We start from the raw sequence: 24,145 nt of genomic DNA on the forward strand, positions 1-24,145 counted from the left end.
GAAGACTACAGAGGGCTACTGTGTCTAAAAGCAATAATAGACAAAATAACAATATATGACAGCACGATGATACATTTTTTAAATTCTTGTGTCTATGCAGTATATAACAAATTTATTAAAAAAAAACCCTTTCCCCCCAAAATAGCACAGATATGATACCAATGAACTCATAAAACATTCTAAATGATCTGAAAACACCACAGGGATTATATTTAAAACATACAGTTTTAATTTAAATTAAATGTTCTATGTACAGTACTGATTAAAACATAGATTCCCTGATTTTTAAATAAGTAATATGAAGGGCAACTATGGCAACAATTAGCACAATGGTTGCACTGGTAACATCAGAGTCACTGTTCATAGCCTGCATGTGTGCAGCTCTATAAAATTCCTTACCTGGAGCTCCATTCACTCAATGGCCTTTTTTGCTGAGTCTGCCAATATGACAATAAGAGAGATGTGCCAGGGCAGTGAAAGATGCAGAGTTAAGCTTACTAGGGAAGGACTAAGTACCTTTCTGCCTGCTCATTACACGCTTCCTTGGAGTCTGTAACCTCCAGCCACCATCACCACTACATGAATTTGTATTGATTAAACCAAGACTAAAATCTTCTACAATCCATTGGCAAAAAATCCCCAAACCAACCTTTTCCAAAAACAGATACATTATGATTAAGCAAACAATCAGTTACTTTTGCACTATACATACACAAAAATATGACTCTATTAGACCTGATCCTTACCCAGCCTCATACCCTTAACAGTTGTTATATTATACCTGAATATAACAACTGTTATATTCATGACTTGAGTTTCTTGTAAAAACTACAGACGTGAAAACATAGTACCTCAAACGAACCAGATTCACAAAGGTATCATTGCTACCCCATGTCATACCATGATTGCTGCTGTGTGGGCACACACAGCCCACAGATGTTCTGTACTCCACACCAATGTTACAGGTCTATCCAAAGCATACAGCTTTGTAACAGAAAGTGTTCCAGAGGCTGGTAGGCACTGATATTCATCTATATTCCAGATTCAAACGGGAAAGCCTAGCTTGTTCCTGTGTGAGTGGCACAGTCATACCAGGGAAAAATCTGGCTTCCATCCATAGAAAGGAGACCATTTAGTCAATTCACACCAACAGCAGAAAACAGAGCCAGATCCAGCCTCAACAGCTAACACACTCATATTTTAATAACAGATTGTAAATAACAAAACAACACTGTTCCTATCAACAGCAGTTTCAATTCCAGAAGCCTAATATCATTTGCTTTAAATCTGTGCCATAGCAACCTTTATTAAAGTCAATGTCATCTGTAAGGACTGAGTTAAAATAAAATGTGGGCCAAATTTATCAGACATTAGTTTCCTTTGCTATAGAGCTCAGAACACTGACTGTGTGTCATCCCAGATATGGTTTGAGTTGCATACGTTGCATCCATCAACATATTTTAAACCAGGCCTTTCCAAAATACTTTCCCTGATCATCAGTTTTGAGCATTTGTCTGAGATGGTGAAGGTCAAATAAAAAGTGTGAAAGGTTTCTTTCTGTTTACATTAAATTCATATCTGTATGCTAGAAAATGCAGCACTATTCAGGCCTAGGGAGAGAAGCCTCAAGAGTTTATTAAAATATGACAGTGTTTTAGCTGGTCAATTTAAAGGTACATCCAAGGGACAACAGAAGAGACCATTGCCTCTGGCTGTGGCAGCTGTGTATGCCCATGTAGCCATGAATATCACTGTGTGTGTGAGACACTGACCAGCAACGAGGAACTTACTGTGACAGAACTACAGCAAAAGTAGTCAACAATTTATTCTTTTATTTTCAGCACTGGCTCACAGGGCACGCTGCATCTTTATGTCAGATAGGTATCGAATGAGTCTCCAGAAAGCACTTAGAACAGACATATTCCTACAACCTCCAGGGTAAGCGTAGGGGTAGTGAGCTTTTTAAATTTAGATTATGTAAGGTCGTGTGCCTCACTGCATTATGTTTTATATGCACATTATATCTCACTGCACTATATTACACCCTGTGAACTCCTAATGAGTGTTATTCACACAAATCCAGGCAGATACCCTTTTGTAGCTCTTTCAGAAGGAGAACATATATCATATGTACATCTAATAGTTACCGAATGAGGTCAATCCCCCCAAATGTCCTGACATGGTCCAAGAAACACAGAAGGACATACCACCTGCCCAAATCGGCCTCTTGCCCAAGCAGCACCGAACCACCCATCCAGGGAACAGGCTCCTTGTACAGGCTGAAGCCGCGAATGCAGGAGCGAAGCGAGTCTGCAATGCAGAAGCCCTTCCCGGAGCTCATCAATGAGCCGGGGGAGACGGGGCGGGGGCAGAGCCGGCAGCCCTACCCGCATCCCCGCCACGACAGCCCGAGGCACGGGGCGGGAGGCGTTTCTGAACGCCCGGCTTTGCCCTTACGGGCTGCGGCCGAAGGCGCTGCCCTCAGGCTCTCCGCCCGCAGCTCCGCACAGCGGGAACTTCTGCGGCCGGGGCGGCGCGGGCAGCCCGCAGGCAAGGACACGGCAGCGGCCGGGCCCACCTGTGCCACCTGCGCCGGCCCGCCGCTCGCAGCCCGGGAGCAGGAGGAGGAGGAGAAGCAGCTCTTACCTGCTCCCGCTGCTCCTCCCGCAAGCCCTCACTAACCGAGCTCCATCTTCCTCCGGCCGGGAGGGGAAGGGGGAGAAGGAGTCAACCCAGCGCTGCCGTCCCCCCCCAGCTGCCGCTTTCCGTCACCACTGTTCCCCCGCCCGCGCTGCCCGGCGCAGCGGCCGCCTCTCGCCCGCCCTGCAGACAGCACCGGGAGACGGAAAGCGAGACCCACCTCCCGCCGCCGCCGCCTCCTTCCCATGAAGTCACCGGCCGCAGGGCCCTCCCTCCCCCGGCTGCCCGCAGCGGCCCGGGGAGCCGCGCTCCGCCCCGCTCCGCCCCCGCGGCAGCCGCGCCGAGCCCCCGGCACAGCTCGGCCCGGGGCCGCCCGCGGGGCCGCCGCCTTCCTCCCTCCCTCTTTCCCTCGGCGGCCCTGGGCGAGCGTGGCCTCGGCGCTCCCGGACGATACCAGCGGCAAAGCACGGCCGGGAACGGCCCCCAGCCGCCCCTGCACCACGAGCGCTCCTCCGCCCCGCGATGTCCCGCGGCAGGGGCAGATGGGAAGCGTTGCCTCCTTTCCGTTTCCATCCTTGTTCTGGAAATCACCATGCCCCGTTTTGCCCGCTGCAAAGTGGGGTATGTTACAGTAAGTTACTGCTTTCGATGTGCCTTCTATTTCGACACGGAAGTCTACTTCAGCTTACAGTAACTTCTCAACTAACCTGGTTCCAGCTATTCCAGTATGCACGCAGGTGTGTTCTATCTCACCCGGTTAAATTTACCTTCCCCACAGCAAAGCAGTCTTTCACTGCTACTCTTCCAATAACATTAGAGCTGCAAACGAAATGGATTAAGCAATATGCCTCTAGAACTTAGTATCCCCTTTTTCCACTTACTATGACAAAACCAGAAACGTGCAAGACTGAAAACAAGGCAAAATACATGGCATAGAAGGGAAAAAAAAATCACAGGTGTACCGGTCCCTGTTCAAGAAAGGCCTCCTTATCTAGAAACACTAAGGGTTCTCACCTGAAATCAGCCTACTACGGGTGACGTGCAATCAGTGACAGATACAGCAACCCTAAATCCTTAAGGAAACACCAGCTGTAAACAATAGAATACATTTTGCACCAACACACCCAGAGAAGTACATTTGATAACACATCAACACAGTTTTGCAGATACGCATTTTCATATCCTAAGCAAGTGAGGGTTGGTGGTTACAAAAGAAAACCAGATCTAGTTCTCTGACAGAACCCCAACATCCATTTAGAATATAGTTGGAATACCCCAAAAAATGTCACCTTACCTTTGAAAAATATTTCCTTTTGGAGCTAATGTGGAGGACAGAAAAAAAAATTGGAAAAGTCCCCAACAGTTGCATGTATAATCTTTAGCTGTAAATGCACGAGCTATAAGTTTTTGGCAAACCATGACAGGCAAAAAACCAGAACAGTTTTGTCCAATACTGTTTTGGGCCTGCAGAAAATGAACTCCCATTTTTTGCCACTTACATTCTCTATTCTCCTTAGAGAAATTCTTTATGCTCATGATTGAAGATTACTTCCCTCCAAAACCAAAAAATCCATGAGCAGAACAGTTCCTTGGTTTCTTCACCAGTGCAAAGTCCAGCATTCTTTAAATGTGGCAAAGAAAAATAAATTGTGAAATATATGGATAACACACTCAAAAAAGAACCATAATTACAGAAAGTCATACCTTTTTCTTTTCCTTGATGTGATTGTCTGTACAGATTGTCCTACAGGTGATTCCCAGCCAGTGAGAGTTCTGTCTGTAAAAGAAAGAACAGTTTAGGAGAGTTTTGCTGAAAGCTCTAGTCCATTCGCCTTGCAAAGGAAATTAAGTAGTGAATATGTGACCCTCAGGTGGCTGCTCTAGAGCTCTCAGGGCTGAAGATACTCCAAAATTAGTTAGAGAAGCTATTATCATGCCAGAGATTCAAACGCAGGGTGATCTGAAGGCTCTAGTTAGCCAAGTGGTGACACAGAGCTGGGGACTGATTCAGACGGTCACTTCAAAGGAAGTGGCCAGTTGTCTGTCTGTCAGGCAAAGCCAGAGACGCCAGCAAAAGTCTGAAGGCTTACCAAAGGCAAGGGTGGCCAGGTATATGCAGGAAGAGGCTATCCTTTAGGCCTGAAAGTTCCTCATTCTTCATCTTTTCTTCCTACTGGCAAAACTTTCTTTCATACCACCATTATAGGAAAACAAACATGTTTCTAACAAAGTCCCAGATGAAGTGTGAAAATGCAGAGATGCTGGATTTAGGTGAAGTATTTGCATACTTTGGGGCCATTATGTTCTGCCTCCATGGAAGTGGTAGTATCTCCAAAAACAGCAGTGTGAACAGATTCAAGAAACAAAATTCTCTAGTCAACAAATACTGCAATATCTCATCTGAACATCTTCCCCCTCTTTAAATTAGAAAGCAGGGGTGCTGTAGTCCACAAAGATCAGGAACCCAGAGATCACTGAGTCATTCAGAGATCTTAAATTTCCAGGCTGCAAGAGAAGGGAAATATGCATATGACTGACACTCCCTGCAAAATCTATTGTATCTTTGCTGTGACCATACACAGACACAGAGGGATGAAATGAAAGAAGTATTGTCATGATTGCTGTTTGACACTGTTTATTAGACCTGGGGGTTGGGTGACTGTCAGCATAATATGACTTTAGAAGTAGAGAGGTTCTTTCTCATGGGGAAAATTATCTGGTATAACAGAATCACAAAACAGTTTGGGTTGGGAGGGACTTTAAAGGTCAACTAGTTCCAATCCCCTGCCAATGGGCAGGGACACCTTCCATTATCCCAGGTTGCTCTAAGGCCCATCCAACCTGGCCTTCGACACTTCCAGGGATGAGGCAGCCACGGATCCCCTGGGTAACTTGTGCCAGGGCCTCACCACCCTCATGTCTGATGACATAAATCCAGTCCAAAGAGCATACTTCCAAAATTTTCATGGGAAAGAGCTATTTTGTGGAAAATTGTAAAAACACAGAATTCAGAACATTTAGTGGATGAAATGAGCTTAAATGAAAATCTGCTGATTCCTCAGCTTGGGAAATGAGGTTTTGTGCACAGCATTTGCTGTATATCTCCTTGACATACTTTGATGTTTTCTTCATCCATCATACTTTTTCCTTTAGCCTATCCACATTTCTCTATCCACACCTCACTGAATGCAGGAAGTTCTTTAGAGGACCACAGATATGCTGAATCTAACAAAAAAGATGTAAATACATATTTATAAGACAAAAAAATTGTGGAATAAGGTATCTAATCAGGCTTCATTGGTCTGTTAGCTATTTCACCTTTATAAAACAACTTTATTTCTATTCTGTATCTTTTGTTTTTAATATAACGAAGCATCCACTTTAATCTCTCACTTCAGAAAACATGGAAACCGGGGCAAAGCTGTTAAAGACAAGTTACATACCACAATTTCAACTATATACAACAGAAATGCAAATTGGATCCCTTTCCATTACAACTGATACTATATACAAATGATAACTGAATATAAATGGTAAGCACAACATACAGTGCTCTTATTTCTGCTAATACCCGTCTGCAAGATCATTAGAGAATAGATACAAATGGACAGACAACAGTTGTATCTTGCATACTACGATAAAGAGATATTTATGCTTAGAGTCCAACAGAAAGTTTTTCAGAAATTCTATCTTTGTCTAATAAATTGAAGGCACAGTCAACTATCCCCAAGAAGAAAATCTCCTCTAGTCATCTTTTAGGATTGCTACATGAGAAATAGCACTTAGTGATACTTTGACGGTAGCTCTGTAGTGTGGGGTATGCCCAGCCACTGCCCTGGAGGGACTGTCTGCTGAGATAAGGTGGTTGAGCAATCTCCCAGCAGGACCGCCCCTGGGAAGGCAGCTACTCCTCTGGGAGACCCTATGCAGATCCTTTGTAACCCATTGACCTTTACCCTCTGACACCCACCCTCTGTATCCCTATAAAGCTAGCCCCTGCCCCTGCGAGGGCAGAGAGAGGTCGGCCCTAGCTCCCCTTTGCCCTGCCCCGTGTGGAACAGCTATACGAGCCTCTCGTCTCTCTCCCTGGTCTGGTCTGGAGGCTGCCCTGCAGAGCTGAGCTGGAACCACGAGCTGATAATCACTAAAGAGCTGACAGTCGCTGCACAGGCCCTCCTGGCCAGCAGCTGAGGGAAGACACCGGGCCTCGGGAAGGCGATTCTTTTTGGGACCATCTCTCCGGACCGGTCACCTCTTCCTGGGTCAGAGCCACTGACCCCATCACCAGCTGTAATACTGTAGCACCTGGAAGAGTTTCTAATAAAATACCTCTTAATAAGAAGTATTATTCTACTTTAACATACAATATCCACAGAAAACTATTTCCTTGAAGGCTTAGGAACAATCTTCTTTAACCGTAGATGTAAATTAAAGCTTAAAATAGATAAATAAAACCACGGACACAAGGAGGCCAGTAGAAAAGGCAAGAAGGATATAAGTTATGAATACCTCCAAATATTTAACTTGAACTAGAAAGGAGGGCTATAACTATTTTTAACTGATTTTGAGCAGTTGTAGCAAGCAGTACTTAAAATTAGGGTTACTATGAGTTGCTGCTTCCCCTCCTTATGTTTATAGAAATCAAATCATCAGAATTTTTGCTACTCAGTCCTACACTGTTTAAAGCGCATACACTCCAGACCAGGACAGAATAGGGGCAGTGCAAGAAATCAGACTGGCTACCTCTTCTTCCTCCTGACCTGTGAGACTGGTACTGAGATGAGGTTGTTTCCTAATTAATTTGATTTTTAAAGCTCTTATTATTATGAAGTGTCACTGAAATCAGCAGCATTTCTTGCCAGCCAATTGCTTTTATGACTTGTTGACTCTGTAAATATCTACTCAACAGGAACACATTTTTCTGTCAGGTCAGCTGGGAAGTTTATTTCTCCCGTCATTACATCAGATTACTATTTTACAGCTACAGACAGATTGTTATCAGCCCTCAGAGACTTTAAAAATAATACAATATGGTTCCTGACACTCACAAGCAGACTGACAAATGCCACCCAAACAATTAGTAACATATTTTTAATGCAGCATGCAAGAAGATTTGTTCTACAGATGTTTTAGAGTTAATTCTGCAGTGAAACCTGGTACAGAACAGAACCACCACGGCATGACACTTCTGCACTGAAACTTGCAGCAAATCTGCAGTGCCTTTGCATTTGACTGAAGAAAAAAGTGGATCTTGAAGGTGTTTGTCACAGACAAAGGTGACATGACATTCCAATTTAATTTTTTTTATTTCTTATATTTAAATCAAGTTGAGTGGCTAAAAGGTCAGCACTACATGCATAAGGAACACATTAAGCATTCCTTACTTACAAACAATCAGGGAACATTTTGCTTTGTGAGAATGACCACACTTTTGGCTGATATTTCAGGAGTGAAGAGTAAACTTCCTAATCCACTGCATCTCCATGAACAGAGTTGTCTTTCAGTACAACTTTCAGTTCAAATTTAGGACTTGTGGAAGAAGATAGCTGCCTATGTGCTATGACAGAGCACTTGGAACAGTCAGTTCTGCATATGGACAATAATCCAGTCATGAGGATCATCTCAGCTTTCTTTAATAGAGCATTACCCTTGCATTACCATATTACTAGGAAACACAGGACCGGTTCATTTACCAGATAAACCAACAGTAGTGAAAGAACATCCCTGTGCATTCCTGACTCCTGCTGAATTGCAAGCTCCTAGTATATTTTTCACATCTGTGCAAAGGCACAGCAATACTGTTCCAAAAATCATAGAACAAATTAGCAGACTTGTGAGAATTGTTTTGAAAAGAAAGAAACTACAGCTTTTAATAAATAAAAGCTTTAACAAAGTCCTAAGAACTAAAAGTGGGAGATACATTCTGCTCAGTTTGCAGGAGCCTTGGAAAGTGCAAAGAAAATACTGTCTTTTAAAGGTAGTGGCAATGTCAAATATTTTACTACTGAAAGGTAAATTTTCTTCTGGATTATTGTGTTCAGCCTGAGAATGCTTTCTATGAACAGAAGCTGAAAAGCCTCAGAAAGATGTAAAGAAAGAAAAGACTTCTAGGTGAAGAGACACTGCAAGCTGTATAGTTAATAAGACAACGGTGGTGGGCTTCTGTTATTATCCTCAGGGGGGAAATCCAAGGGAACATATTATTAAAATGAACCCTAGTGACTGAAATTACAATACTTCCCTTTCAACACATTAACTGCCCCTGGAACTCAAATTCTCAACACATCTGAGACCAAGAGATTAAAACAAAGCTGGACATGCAAACAACCCTGGAATTCTTAATATTGCCTAATGACATTAGGTACCCAATTCTCACCAAAATGTACATAGGAAGAACATTACTAAGGAATATTTTCATCTCTTGGCTCGTAAGAGAAATCATTTTACTGCCCCATGAAAGAAAAACACTATGAACTGTTAAAACACTACTTATGGCTATTCCTGCCAGGAAAAAGTTTGCTACTCCCATTGCACCAGCACACCAAAGTTAAGTGCCTAATAAAACATGTTGCCTTCTCTGTGATACAACTTTGAACAGACAGGTTTTCACTACTAAGAAATCTTCAGAGGTCTCCATCAGCATCTAGTCACAAAAGCTAGAAATTTTGATCAACATTAAGTTGCTTTAGTTAAGGTTGATGTACTCAGTTTACATATTCAATTGTAGTAAATGGAACACAAATCTGAACAGTTTATTACTGCCTTAGGTTTTTTTAAAATTCTTAACCAACTAAATATAATCATCATTATTTGAATTTGCAAAAAAGCCATTCTAAACATGACTGTAAGACTAACTTAATGGTCCAAAGACTTCTTCAGGCTTGAAGCAGAAATTATACATTGGTCACACTGAATTAGCAGTTGTCATAGGGATGCTGGAGACCATTAGTCCCTGTATTCACATGTAGCTCCTACTAACATTAATGGGGTTACCAAACACACTGAGAGGAAAGCTGGCCCATTATGTGGACAATGTTGTGAAAAGATTATCTGATTTATTATGCTAGATGGATGGAATAGAAGTTTTCAACACTGATTCACTGAAGAACATGAGAGAACACACTGCTATTAAATGAAGGCATGGCACAGAAGAGGACTGAAAGCCTGCCATTGGAAACAAGGGGCTACAGGGAGCAATACCATTCCCTAGGAATCCTCTGCTTCTGAGTATGGACAGGTCTGGGAATAAAGCTATGTGGACATCATTCAGGTTTCTGCCATGGATGGATACATGACTAACCACATGCACAACTTAATCTCTTCAGAGACCATTAGTGCCATCTAATACAGGAGCCCAAATTAGAAGCCTGCACTCATTATATAGTCACAGAGCCTTTAGAGGATTCCCAAACCTAGCCCTACCACTCTCCATTGAGTATTAAAGAAGGCCAGTCTGCTGCTGCAAACACTTATATTTAAGTGATTACATTTCCACTAGCAGCAAAATACAGAGTGCTTTTTAAACTCTGCAGTAGGAAAAAAGGACTGACTGAGGAAGTATCAAATTAAAAACCACAGAACACCTCTCATTTGAGTAATGGCACAATGGCACACTATGCACCTGTGTCAAGGCTACCCAGGCTCACCCTTCCTGATGAATACAACTGAAAATCAAAGAACATTACCTGCAGGGATGTCTCATCACCATATTCTGCAGCAAAGACTTAAAACAAGGTCATGAGATTAAGAAGTGTGAAGGACAGAAAGCCAGAAGACATGGAAATGCCTATTCCTTCCTGGAGCATCTGCCACATATCCACATCCACGTGCACATGGAGGAGGAGAATGTGACTGTTGGGAAGCACTGCAGCGCCATGGCAGAGCAGAAGAACCCGAGTATGCTCTGTATGATGCATGTAGGTCAGTGGAGCATGGAAGAGGATGGGATTTCTGAAAAAGCCTTCTAAGGAACAGCTGAGGAACAGCATAGAAACCTGTCCCACTGCAGGTTTGTGACAACATTAGAGACTGATAATTCCTAATGTATGTGCACTCAATAGCAATGAAATATCTCAGTCTCATATCACATGAACAGTAGTGATTTTTACAGGAACGATAAAAACAAGAGGATAGAAAAAACCAATATTATAAATACAGTGGAAAATTTTCCATACCTACAGAGAAATAAACGAGTTAATTACCAACCATCCCGCTCAGAAATTCATCTACTGCAATAGCAGGTTTGCTCTTCTTCCCATCACAGTTAAACAAGTGTTGGTAACCTAAGAAGTGCAAAATTAGGTGTACATAGAGCTAGTTTTGCACCTATTAGCTCAAAATCCAGAACCAGGGCAGAGTACTACACATTTCAAGACCAGCTTGTAAAGGAATGTTTCGTGCTTTACCCCACAAAAGGCAATCAAAGGTAGCGACTCAAAACCACAGAAGAGAGTATTACTCAGGTAAAAGATGTTGTAAAACCACTCTTCAATGGTAACCAGTCCCCAAATCAGCATTTATGTTCCTGCTCAGTTCTTTCCCCAATATAGAACAGAAAATAAAAATCATCACTCCCCTGCTCCTCCCAGACATAAAAAAAAAAATTACAAAAAAAAAAATTACAAACAAATGACAGTACTAACAGGCAGTTAATAGACCAGTACTTAGTTGCTAACAGCTCCTTGATTACAAGTCTGTGTTTACCCTTTCGCTCAGCACAGGGCTATTACTCATCCCTGGAGAGGAAAGGAAGGTTTTATGGACAGACACAGCAAGCAGGAAGTTCTTTATATCAAAGGAGACAAACCTGTTTCTTAAAAAACCCTGATGTGCATCTCAAAACACAGAAGGGCAGGATGCTTTCTAAGGCCAATCATTACTGTGGGGTTTACTCTAGGCTGAAAATGACTCACCTATCCACTTCTCTGGTGAAGTTCAGAAACTGGTCAGTAAGAGGGAAAATCCTCAGTCTTTACTGCTGCTCTTACATTTCTCAGTTCTTATTCCCTTCTCCTCAAGCAAGAACAGGTCATATGCTGACTAAAAGCAACCCCAGAATACATTTGAGCTAAAGATTCTACAACATTGGCCCCATCCCCTATGTCAGGCCAGTTTCCCACACTGTCCAATGCTACCAAATCCAGCAGAACTCAGCCCACATACATAGACTACGAAAAGTGGGAAGCTTCTACCAACAAAATTTACTGGAAGTGTTACCTACAAAAAAAATCTCAGGAAAAAAATTCCAGCTTTGGCTGAGAGTACAAAAGACCTAATTAAATAGCTGCTTTTTTTTCCCCTTCTCTCCAGGAAAAGAGCTGAGTTAGGTCCCATCAGAGGTTTGCTGATAGGATGTTTAATGATAACACCATAGAACTCATCTAGTTTGCTCTTACACATAATGCAGACATTCTTAACTAAGACAGGGTCTGTGAATCTGAGATAAGATTTTATCCTCTGAAGCCTCTGATGAAATGAGTTTTCAACAGTTTGTGCTGATTTTGAGTTGTGGGTTTTTCAATTTGAAGGGAGCACAGAGCACACTGTACGGCTGGAGTTTACCTCAGGACACTTAGCTATGACTCATCACAGTAATTTTGTGACACTACTGAGTGAACAAGCACTCCCTGGGCAGATGGGTGGATGCCACACGTCAATCCAGGATTTAATGACAGGAGGAATCCCTGGGCAGATGGGTGGACACCTTACGTCAGTCCAGGGTTTAATGACAGGAGGAGAAGCACACATGCAGCAGTTTCAGGGTTTGCAATGTGCAGAACTTTGCCAAGCACACGTTCAGGAGGCTGGATGCTTCCTAGAGACACTGCTCTCAGAGCCAGAGGCTTTACTTGCACGTGCACATTTGATATGTGAGATACTCCCAAACGTGCCACAGCCCAGGCTCCAGCTCCAATCAGGATGCTCAAGCAGAATGAAAATCTGGACAAGAGAAAAAAGTCTTCACATTTCACTGTTCTAATTTCTGTGAGAAACTCAGGATGTATTCAGGGTGTTTGAGAATCAGAAGGAAAGGAAAAGGCAGAAGGACTGTTACGTATCCAAGTTTCTCTCCTGCTGCAGTTCAGCTTAAGCTGAAAGACTACATCTGATCTTCCCACAGCAGCCACTAGGAACAGTCCTGTGCCAAAACCAAAACTCATCTCTCCGCTGATGGGACATAAGAAAACCAAGTAACACACGGGAAAAAACAAATAAAAAGAGATATAATGAAAAATTAATTTTATAAAAGATGTCATTCAAGATGGATTGCCCTCAGACGCAAGGTAGGACCTTAGAGACATGAGTAGCAATTGTATGTGTGACTAAGTACAAGAGGCACATGGATAGGGCTGATACTGACTGTGGGGAAGTCAACAGCAAAAGCCTCATACAATACAAGGTTAAGTTCTCAAATGAATAGGATCCTTGTACATACAAAATTCAGGGATCTTTAGTTATTACAGAAAAGCATACTTTGCCCCTCTACAGATTTTCATGAAAATGCTTCTTGCAGAATTCAAGAGGGTTTTCTCAGAAACCTTCTGATTTACACTGCTCTAATAGATGACACTTCCATGGAAGGTAACTGGACAGGCATTATTTTTGGTGATTTAAATCTGTCAACATCTGTTAAGACTGACTTCATTTAAAATAAAGCTTTATTTGGGCAAATACATTTTTGCCATCAACTAGAATTTTTTCACATAACTGCAGCCAGAACTTGCACTGACAAGCCTGAAGATTTTATAATTAAACCAAAATATGTATACACACAGGTAGAACAAAGATAGCAGAATGACAGCAGAGTTTGTTTTGTGTTTTTGTTTGGGATTTTTCCCCTCCATTGCCATGCAGGGATGTTACTTTCTGACACACATACACAGCAATGCACAGCTGTTCTCCATGAGCCTGGATTCTACAGCTGAATATGCTCAAAATGATCTTGGGTAGCAAAAGTCTTTTTTTTTTTTTTTTCCCCCATACTAAATTCTATAAGCCAAAATAAAACAAGACAACCAGTTTGCTCTGTCAACATCTGTGGTGGACACAGTCCACCATGCTCTATTTCACACAGTGTGATTGTTTGTATCACCTCCAGACTATCCTGGAAATAAGCCAAAAGTAATTTTTGTTGCTCACTCCATTATTTTCTGTAGTCCACAATAAAATATGATGAGACTCATTTTCACCCATTTTAAATAGAGAGGAATTACTATCAACAAACATTAAACATGTCACATTACACATATGTTGGTTTGCCCCTGCATGTGGTGCAAGTGTATCACTGTAGTGTACACAGCTCCAGAGGTGTAGGCTGTAGCTGTCCACAGGGACACAATTATTTTCCACAGATCATTATTCTGCTACAGTTAACGTACAACAGAATAGAATGAAATCAGCTTGCTGTTGAGTTTGCCTTTCCTGATTTTGGCTTTTCTGTTTCTGAGACTGCTACTGTTACTCCTCTGAGTTTTAACAGCACAGTGCTCACAGCCTGGAGAGCAGAAAGCACATGGCACAGGATGAACAACTAAACACACTTTACACATTATTCTAGTAGATGGATCAGAGGCACTCTCACCTTGCTTTTAACAAAGAAACATAAACCAGTGGGGCTTATAGCTAGTTTTTAACCACAATGTATCTTACATACCAAGTGGGAACCCTGCAGGAAGACTGAAATCAGCCCATTAGACACACCACTACCTTCAACAAGACTTTTATTTCTGAACCAGCATTCTTTCTTTTCCTGCACTCAGCAAAAACATTAAGCCTTTTTTGTAAGGAAAAAAAAATAGCCTTTAAAATTATAATATTCTCTAATTCTCACAGATGTCTGCAGAAAGTGTTCCAGTGGCCTTTGGGACTGAGAAATTTGACCTGCAGTTACAGGTTGTTTTTTTTACTTTGATCCAAAGTGCCTCAAATGGCCTAATTAAACCTATCCAGTAAGTGTCATAAGGGCTGTCTCTTGCTCTGTTGCACCTCAGAGGAATAAAGAAAGCATGAACATCGTCTTCTACAAAAGGCATGCAAGCACTCTGTTCCACACACTGGACAGGAACCTTCTATATTTCATTGCTTTGGTGCTGACAGTTAAGTGCAAACTACTTAAAATTGTAACTGAAATCTCTTAAGATTACTGAGGTTAAGAACACCAGAACATCCAAAGAAAAAAATTACTTTGATCCATTTTGTCTATATTTTGATGTTTATAGAAGTAGCAATGAAAATACCATTAATATACATTTAACAGACTTGGAATAGCTATTCCCCTAAATAAGAGAAAGTTATTTGGCTTGGGTGAGCCATCTCTGTTACAATGATAGTCCTTAACCCTTCCTACTCAAACACTCCCTAGAGTTGATTCATATTGATTCTCCATTCTCCTGCCTCTAAAAAACATTCAAAAAAATCACACAATTAAAAACCTAACTGGACATAAATATAAATAACTGCTTCAATCATCCTTAGTCCCTTTTACTCATGTCAGCTCACAGATAATGTTCTAGAAGTCATAGAAAAATTTAGGTTCGAAGGAAGGTAGTCCAGCTTGCTGATCAAAGACTAATGTTAAAATTACCATAACACATCATCATTTTACAGTAAAATTACCAGGCAACTAAAGCATGTGCTTACACCCAGGCTTTTTATTTCTTGCACAAAATCATGAAATTAGAAATTTTCATTGGTAGTAATTCCTATGAAGTTTATAAGGTAACTTCAGGCGCGGGGAAAGGGCTTATATACTACTCCCTTCCTTCCCGATCCAAAATATTCCCCAATGATAGCTGTGTGTTCTGACTTGGGTGGCCTCACCTCGAGTCCTGTGAGCAGTTTTGGGTGCCACAGTATAAGAAAGACATTAAGCTATTCGAGCCTGTCCAAAGGAGGCTGTGAAGATGGTGAAAGGTCTGAAGAGGCCGTGTGAGGAGTGGCTGAGGGCCCTTGGCCTGTTTGGCCTGGAGGAGACGGAGGGGAGCCCTCACTACAGGTACAACTTCCTTGTGAGGGGAAGCGGAGGGGCAGGCCCTGATCTCTGCTCTGTGGTGACCAGGACAGGGCCTGAGGGAAGGACTTGAAGTTGTGTCAGGGGAGGTTTAGGTTGGATATTAGGGAAAGGTTCTTCCCCCAGAGGGTGCTTGGGCACTGGAACAGGCTCCCCAGGGCAGTGGTTACAGCACCAGCCTGACTGAGTCCAACGCTCTCAGGCACAGGGTGGGATTGTCGGGGTGCCCTGTGCAGGGCCGGGAGCTGAACTTCAGTGATCCTTGCGAGTCCCTTCCAACTCAGGATATTCTGTGATTATATAAACTGACACTCACTTTCAGGAATGCTGTGATCAAGATAGAATCAAACCCAGATATTATTTACAAGAGGAGTGGTTTAAGACAGGCGTCCAAGGGAATGTATTCTCAAGAAAGAGAGGCTTAAAGAATATATTCTTTGGGATGGGAAATAGAGCTATGAGCTTTCTCTATTCTGAAAATACATTCAGGATTAAAACATCAAAAGCTTTTTCAAAACCACATTTTAAATTTAGTTAAAGCAGTGGTTAAATCTTGACTAGACTTAGTTCTCTAGAATTTAATGATACTAAGAAGACAAAATTGAAATGGCTGTAAAACAATCATCAGATGACTGTGAAGGTCAATAGTACATGTCACTCTCACTTTTCATGGATATTATGTAACTCATCTGAAATTCTACTCTTAAAGCAAAAAATGTTTTATAAAATGTTCTTCCTCCTCCTCTCTGACAGCTAGAAAAAGAGCAAGGGAGAAATCAGATTTGCATGGAATTAATTCTGACTCATTAAATGAAACTTTTTAAGAGTCAGTGAAACAGTATTCACCTATTACAGCTCATCATCTCAAAAAAATTCAGCCTCCCAGGTAAGGCAGCTGCGCAGTTTCTCAAAAACCTCCCTCTGCACTCACTCCAGCTCACACATTTTATAAGCCTTCATTCAGGGCAAAGCATTAGGAAGCAACAGTATTTCATAGCAATCTGTTTCCTACTATCTGCATCACATTTCTCAGTACAACATGAATTTACTTGTCTTAATGAGGAATGAACTTTTCATGAGTCAAACAACCTTCCTCACAATTATCAAGCAAAACAGAATCATCAGCTAGTTTAGTACCACAGATGAATTTGGGAAGAGAAAACAGATGCACTAATTATCTCTAGCAGATCCCCTGTGAGCTTCCTATGGGCCACTTCCATTTGCTGTGTATCTCATGCCCATAAACCAGAAGCAGTGTGATATCCCTACAGGGAGTTTGTTCTCTGCAGTAAATCACGAAGGAGTAAAATTTAGATAATAGTTCCTTTCATCACTATTCCAATCTGAAATAGATCCTAATAATGAATTAATTCCAGCAATTTATGGTGTTTTTATATTTTTAGACACAACTTTCTAGTGAGATATTCAAATTGTGGAAAGACAAACGGTTACTTCAGCAGACCTACCTTTGCACTGTGTGCAAAAAGCCCCTACATATCACACTGAGGTGAGCATTAGGCTTTAACAACCTGAAATTTCCTTCTTTTTTGCTGTGGTGAAGGTAGGAATAGAAAAGAAACCTCATCCATCTACATATGTATACACAGCACACAGTAAACCTACCATTAAACCAAGGGCACTCATTTTGCAAGAACTGTACAGAAGCCAAAGTCCAGGTGCAAAAAGAACAATTTCAATATATATATCCACGTGACTCAGTGATCTTAAAAAGTCAATATAACACATTTATCCTAATCCTTGTTATCAGCAAGGGTGGCCATGTCTTGGTGTTTAAACTAAAGAAAAATAGGAGAAATCATAAAGCTACCTCATCAAAATGAGGTTTGAGTTTTAAAGCGGATAATTAGACCCATATATATAACCATTAGAGAGACAGAACTCTGCCAATACCAGGCAATTCAGATCAGATTTCAAAGCAACTGCTTCAAGGTAAATTTTGTTGTAAGTATCAACAAGAGGAAAGATATACAATAGCACAAAACCCCTTGTAAACATTCTAGAAAAAAATATGTATTCACTTGAAGCCCAAGGAATTGAACTGCCTGGAATTAATTTTAAATGCATCAGACTTCCCCCCATCCCTTTTCTATTTTATTTCTTAACTGCAAATTAAAATGAAAATAAAAAGAAAATACAGCCTTCAGATGTGTATGGGCAGCTCTGCTTTGGACAAGTAGCACTTCATGGTCACTTCAGCCTCTTTACTGAGATATTAATACAAACAAATAGCAAATTTCCAGACAGTAAATTGCTTTTATTTCCACTTACCTCATCAGCAAGAGCAGAGCTCTCTACTCTTCCTAGAAGACAAGCGTTTTCTGCTGTTTATGCTGCTCTTTTTGCCCTCGGAGTGGGGACCACGCAGGTCTCTTGACCTGAGAACCCTTTGTTGGCTGGGTCTTTGCAATGACCTGAATTTAGCACTGCCAGGTTCTTTTCCTTGCTCTTCACCATTACGACTCCAACCCAACCTTACCAGACATGCAGTCTGATCAGTCTCAATCTAGTAGGTCAGAGATTTACTGTCACCTACTGAATAAATACAAAATTTGTTAAATCTTCAATTCTGTGATTAAGTAATCCTGCCTTTGCAGGCCTTCTTTAAGGTCTCTAGTCAATACTTTTGAAGCAGCAATCTTCAAACTCCTTTTTCCTATAATTTTCTAGGGTGTACTGTGAGGCACCTCACAGAAACGGAGTATTTCAGCCCACAGAGTGTCAAAGGTATTTCCCAGCGGCAATTCCCACAGGCAAATGCAAGGTGCTTCCTCTCCCATGGGCTGCAGTGCTGGGTTTGTGCTGACTGCCACCAGCCCTGTCTGCGCTCAGTGAAGAGGAAAGTCATTCAGAAGGACTTCACTGAAGTGACCTGAAGTAAAGCTCTAACTGGGGAGGGTCTCACTGTAAGAACTGCCTTGACCAGGACCATAACCATAACAAATAGGCACTTCTGAAGGGAACAGAGGCCATTTTGTAGGGCTGTGCAATGGAAGGAAACTACTGGGCCATAAAGGGAACACTTCCACCTGCTTCTGCATAAGAAAACACCAAAAAGGAACAGACTCTTCCATTTATCCTGTGCTTTCTCTCAATATCATGTGGGCTAAGATTCAGCCCCCTGAAGCAACACCATCCAGGACATTTCATGTTCAGCAAGGACAACTACTAGAGCTCTGAGAATGATTTATCAGAGTTACAGCTCTCTGCCAGGATTAAAGACTTCCATGAAGCAGAAGAAAGAAAGAACGAACAACGGTGTTCTGTCAGTTTGGATTGCTCCAGGCACATGCTGCTCTGTAACAAGCCAGGAAAAGTCCTGTGTCATCTCGAAGGATGGCTCAGCTGAAAACACTGTGAGGGAACCCAACAGCAGCAAATACAAAGTAAACAAGCCACTGGTATTGAAGAAAAGTATTTTAAAAGGTAAGTGGCTTGTGACTATTATACAGACCTTTCTGGGATACTATGCTAGCTGCTTAATCACGTTTTGCAAGAGAATAACAAACAACTGGCAAGAAACACTGTATTTGAAGAAAAGAAGATGGAAGAGAGAACTTTATCCAAACCAAGTTAGTAAAATGGTATTTTCCTTATTTCATGTGAAAAGCCTGTGTTACAACTTCTAAGTCAGACTAAAGTGTTATATGAACTTTAACTCAATCTGGCACAAACCATGACAGAATATCTACATTTTTTAATAAATTTTCCTTTTTTTAAAGTAGCTTGAAGTTGCAAAAAACTAAAAAATTAGCACAAGCTTTAGAGTCAATTATTTCAACATTGGGGGAGTGGGAGGAGGAATAAATACATTCCTCAACTTAAAAAGTTTACAGGTTTGCCAGTCTTATTTCACACACAGAGAATTCTAGCTCTAATTATGTTGCTTATAAATGGATAGTTGCTTATTTAAAAGTACTTTCAGATTATGACTGCATGAATCTCAACTATAGCACAGTCTTCTTGTATAAACACCAGTCCTGTTTCTCACTTAGGAACTTTTTTCTCAAAATTATACTTTATTACTTAAGTGAAAGGTATAAAAATGTGACAAAATGTAAAACACTATTGGAAAGTGGCTGGAGAACATTGCTTTGCTCTGTATCTTCTACCTTCAGAATGGAAATGTGAAGCAAAGAAAGATTGACTCATAGTAGCAGTTAATGAATATATAAGTAGGCTGCAATTAATTAAGCAGATATGTTGCTTTTTAAAACTTCCCTTCTGTATTACAGTCTTCCTTTTTATCTCATTTTGCTCAGTCCAACTCTTCTGACAGCTATTGACAGCAATAGCCAAAAATACCGCAGGTTTTCCTGCAGAAACCCTACCAATAGTGACTGCTAAATCCAGTGGTGCATGTCAATTTGATGACTCATGCCTCTTATTTCATTTTAATCTCCTTTCCTTTCATGTTGATGAACTGAAGTTTTACAGTTTCATTACAGCCTTCTCCCCTGGCTCTTCCATATACCTAAGACTAAGTAGGACAAGTAGAAAAGCCCCCACTGGCTGTCACTGGCAGCGTTTGTGCTGCTGTGATAGCAGGTTTTAACAATTTATGGTATCTCTAAAGCTTCAACAAAAGGAACAGAGACAGGAACAACTCTCAGTAATGCCACTCTGCTTGCCACAGAGTAGTAGGGTTTAGAAGGAATTATCCTGTTTTCTCTTTCCTCTTGCTTTGTTCCCTACAATGCTGAAGTCTGTAGAAATGAGAAGAATAGTCACATTCACATTTTGAGTCGTGCACTAAACAGAAGCAAAACACATTCAAATCCAAGACTGATGTGCTTGATATTTGTGGTATTTTTACTTTCCTGCTCAAACAGAATAACTGCACTTGTGCCTATGATTAAGGCTGTTCTGTCATTTATTCAAGATGACTATACCAGATTATTTTTTCATTAATCATTTAAAGGTTATACCAGTTTATCTTGCCATGTGTTTTGGCAGAGACTGGAACTCAGCTGGGACAGGTATTTCTATTACACATTTCTATTAAGCATCTGTGGCTGTCTCTGACAGATTAAACACAGCGATATGGACTCCTGTGTGCAAGCAGGCCTCCGAAATACACTGTATTCTTAAAGAGAAAACCCACCCAACCAACCAAAAAAGTAAACCCTAGAGTAAAAAAGTACCTAGAAATTATGGTACTTCTTTCAGGACTAGTAGTCCTAAATCAACTCCTACGCACAGCTATAATTTAAGAAGTGGTGGGATCTAAAAATTTACTCTCATGCTGATTGATATCCTTTGACATTTGTGAACTTACACCTACAAATGGGCAAAGCTACAACTGTAACATGAACACAGTTCTCATTCATCCAAAGAAATGTGAGAGGGTAAAACTGAGTCTATGACATATTAGAGTATGGTATGTGTTTTCCAAAGCAAACCAAAGCTGGTCTAGGCACTTCGACATTTATGAATTTATACTTGCCACTCTCAGTCCTTACTCAATGATCTAGATCATACAGCCACCCACAGTAAGCAAGTCATGGGTGAATGGGTGAATGTGAGAGAGAAGAGCATTTCTTCACAGAAAATTGAAGTATTTGGTTTTGTAAAATATTATTTACAATACAGTTAGTGTCTGACAACCAAATTAATTCCAGTTTTGCTTTTTTACTGTGCTGCAGTGAAAAACAACTTAAACTCTGAAAATGTCAGGTAATTGTCAAGCTATATTTAACTACCACATTTCACTTATAAGGAAACATCAATTTGAATAAACAGATGGTGTTGCTATGGGGTTGCCATCACAAGCAGAAGCGCACATTTAACTCTGAAAATGGCAGAATCAAAGGACAAGAAAATGATATACAATGCTGCACACTTCTGGAAGCAAAACCATGGTTATAGTAAATCTTTGTTTGCTTCATTCCTGTACTCAATAACATAGTTTTACTGTTAGGATCACTTGATTCCTAAAAACTATATAAGAATTCATAATATTAAAAATATTAATCCTCAAATAATATCAGGAGTATTTGCAATCCTAGCTCCCTTGCTCCCTCCCCTGAAGTCCCTGGGAAAGAGAATGTACAATTTTGGTTACTTCCTCAAACCATTTATGTAGCTGGGAATCTATTGAAAATAGATTGTCATGTTATTTCAGGAACAAGGATGCCACTAACCAGCTAATGGATTTAGTCAATGTTATTTAAGTGTTGGAATAAAGATTTTAAAAATAATAAATAAAATAATGAAATGGGCAGAGTATTCCAGTTCATCCAAAAAAAATGCAAGTAAAAGGACTGTTTAGGTATCTGTGATACCAGACATTACTTGTATAAGGAGTTGAACTTTACTAAAACTAGACATCATGTTAGGAGAGAGGCACCGTCTTATTTTCAAGAACTGCTTCAAAACTACAACAGCTAGAAATTTTTCTAGACTACAACAGGATTTTCATCTGTTTAAACACTCAAATAACATTAAACTAAATAATTTAAACATCCAAATAATTTAAACATTCAAATTCCAAATTAGTACCAAGAGGAATGAAAAGGGAAGCATGGACAATTTTATCAGCTGCTTATGTAAGTTAATCATTGCTCAAGAACACTGAAGATAATTTTGACACTCTACTTGTGGATTACTTTGAGATTTAGAAAGTGGTTGGTTCTTAGATTTCACTTTGACCTTGTTTGTATTTCACTGAAATAAACACAATAAAATAACAGGTATAACCAAGCAGTTCAGCAATATATAAAAGAGCATTTCCACAAACTAATTCTGAACGTGAAAGGGACTGTGATTATTATTTACTTCAGAATTTCTCAATGTACTAACACAAGGATGAACCTGCAGGAAAAGTCTTAAGCTCCCTTGAAAACCTTACCACCAACATGCTGCTGCACTACTGTCTAGGAAAGACTAAAATATGGCAAACAGGAAAATTCCATTACTGACACAATGTCTTCTTCATATTTCAGTGTCAGAATCTTAGTGAAATTTAAGATGAATTATAGCATTTTATGTACAACCACGAACAAGTCAACAGGAGTATGGAATTACTGAGCAAAATGAGAGCACAAAAGAAAACTGTAACAAATTAAACTGAATTTTAAAAAGACCATCAAAATATTGATGGGAACCACCTTTGAAGTGTGATACAGTAAAATCAGAATGTGAAAGGTCATGTATTATGTTGGACAGAGGTAAAGATGCTTTCTTTGTTAACAACAAATGTATAAAGTGAGAAAACTTACCTCTCTCCCTATAGACACCACACAAATCACTACTCAAAAACTTAAATTCTGGGTTTGTTCAGGAGCAGAAGTTTCTATTCATTAAAACCAGAAAAGTTTCTTTCTGCACTTACTAAACATCCAGCTCTAATGGTAAAGATGATGAGACATATTTCTTTCACTATCAAGTACCATAACCTTGGGAACAGCCATTTCCACTTTCAAGGGTATTTCCTTTCTACGGTACAGCTGTTAGATTCACACTACCTGTTAACTTGAGAGAGAAGGTATCATAACAAACTATTCCAATTCACAGCTAGAAAGGACCTGGCTCAGTCCTTAGTCTGTCTAAGGACTCTGGGTGGAACAAATCTCCAAACCAAGTTGCCCATCAAGTTTGTTTTCCTATCTCCTTTCACACTGTTTTGTAGATTTATGAGCTGCCTTGTGGCCTCCTTCCCTCAAACTGAGATGTAATGCACTTTATTTGCATTACACCTGGCAGCAATTACAAAGCTTTTATATTTAAATGATAATTAAAAGAGCGTGGGCATAATTAGCTGCATGTAAGTAGAATCTTCTTGCCAGATACAAAGCCAGTACTCTCTATGCAGAAGTACTCTTACAGCATCTTTTAAAGCCATAGGTATTACAATGGAGATCAAGCAGCACAATCACTAATTTCAGTGAGATCATTGTGCCCAGCATGCAGATATCTTCCCAACATGCTCCAGATCATTACCATTAACCAGAGATTAGCATCCATGACATTTTATACAAAAAATTAAGCATGCATACAGCTTCAGTCTACCTGCAAAAAACAAAGCCATTATAAATAATCTGAATTACATGTTAGATCTGTGATAATGGATTGTAAATAACAAGTTAATGTAATGGTTATAAACTACCTTAGAGCATTCAGCCAGGAGGTGGTTTGTGAAGTTTTTATAATTCTTACAGCAAAGAAAGAAGCAGCACCCTAGAAAAAGCAGCTTAACTTCAGACGCCAAGTTAATGAATGCATGCAAATTGAGATTCCTCCCCACTCCTCTCAGAGGCAACACTTCCTGCTCTTGCAATTTTATCATGACTCTCGCTATTTTTAGTGCTTTGCTTAGAGTCTCTGCTACTGGAATCACGTCTGAGACTCAGCATTAATTTTAAAAGAAAATATTTCCACTCCCCTGCATCCTGAGAAAAGCTTGGAAGTGTGAAACGAGTGCAGCCTACAGGCTAAAAATCTAGAAAAAAGACAAGAAATTCAGGGTGGGTTTTGTTT

The 24,145-nt window shown here is 40.5% G+C and overlaps 1 protein-coding gene across 4 annotated transcripts in view; it reads right to left on the reverse strand.

Annotated features, from left to right (window-relative positions):
* Positions 1-23,842, reverse strand: part of OTUD7A (OTU deubiquitinase 7A) — a 128,768-nt gene extending 104,926 nt beyond the window's left edge. For 3 of the 4 annotated variants that reach the window (XM_039557518.1, XM_039557519.1, XM_039557517.1), the window contains exon 1: positions 2,647-2,835. The gene's annotated coding sequence lies outside the window, so the exon portion shown is untranslated. Of the gene's footprint in view, positions 1-2,646; positions 2,836-4,344; positions 4,418-23,774 lie in introns of those variants that run through there. The other variant, XM_019280832.3, reaches the window with a different exon arrangement.
* Between the last annotated feature and the right edge of the window lie 303 nt (positions 23,843-24,145).

This window comes from Corvus cornix, chromosome 10 (assembly GCF_000738735.6).
Source record: "Corvus cornix cornix isolate S_Up_H32 chromosome 10, ASM73873v5, whole genome shotgun sequence".
In the NCBI taxonomy this organism is placed as follows: Eukaryota; Metazoa; Chordata; class Aves; order Passeriformes; family Corvidae; genus Corvus; species Corvus cornix.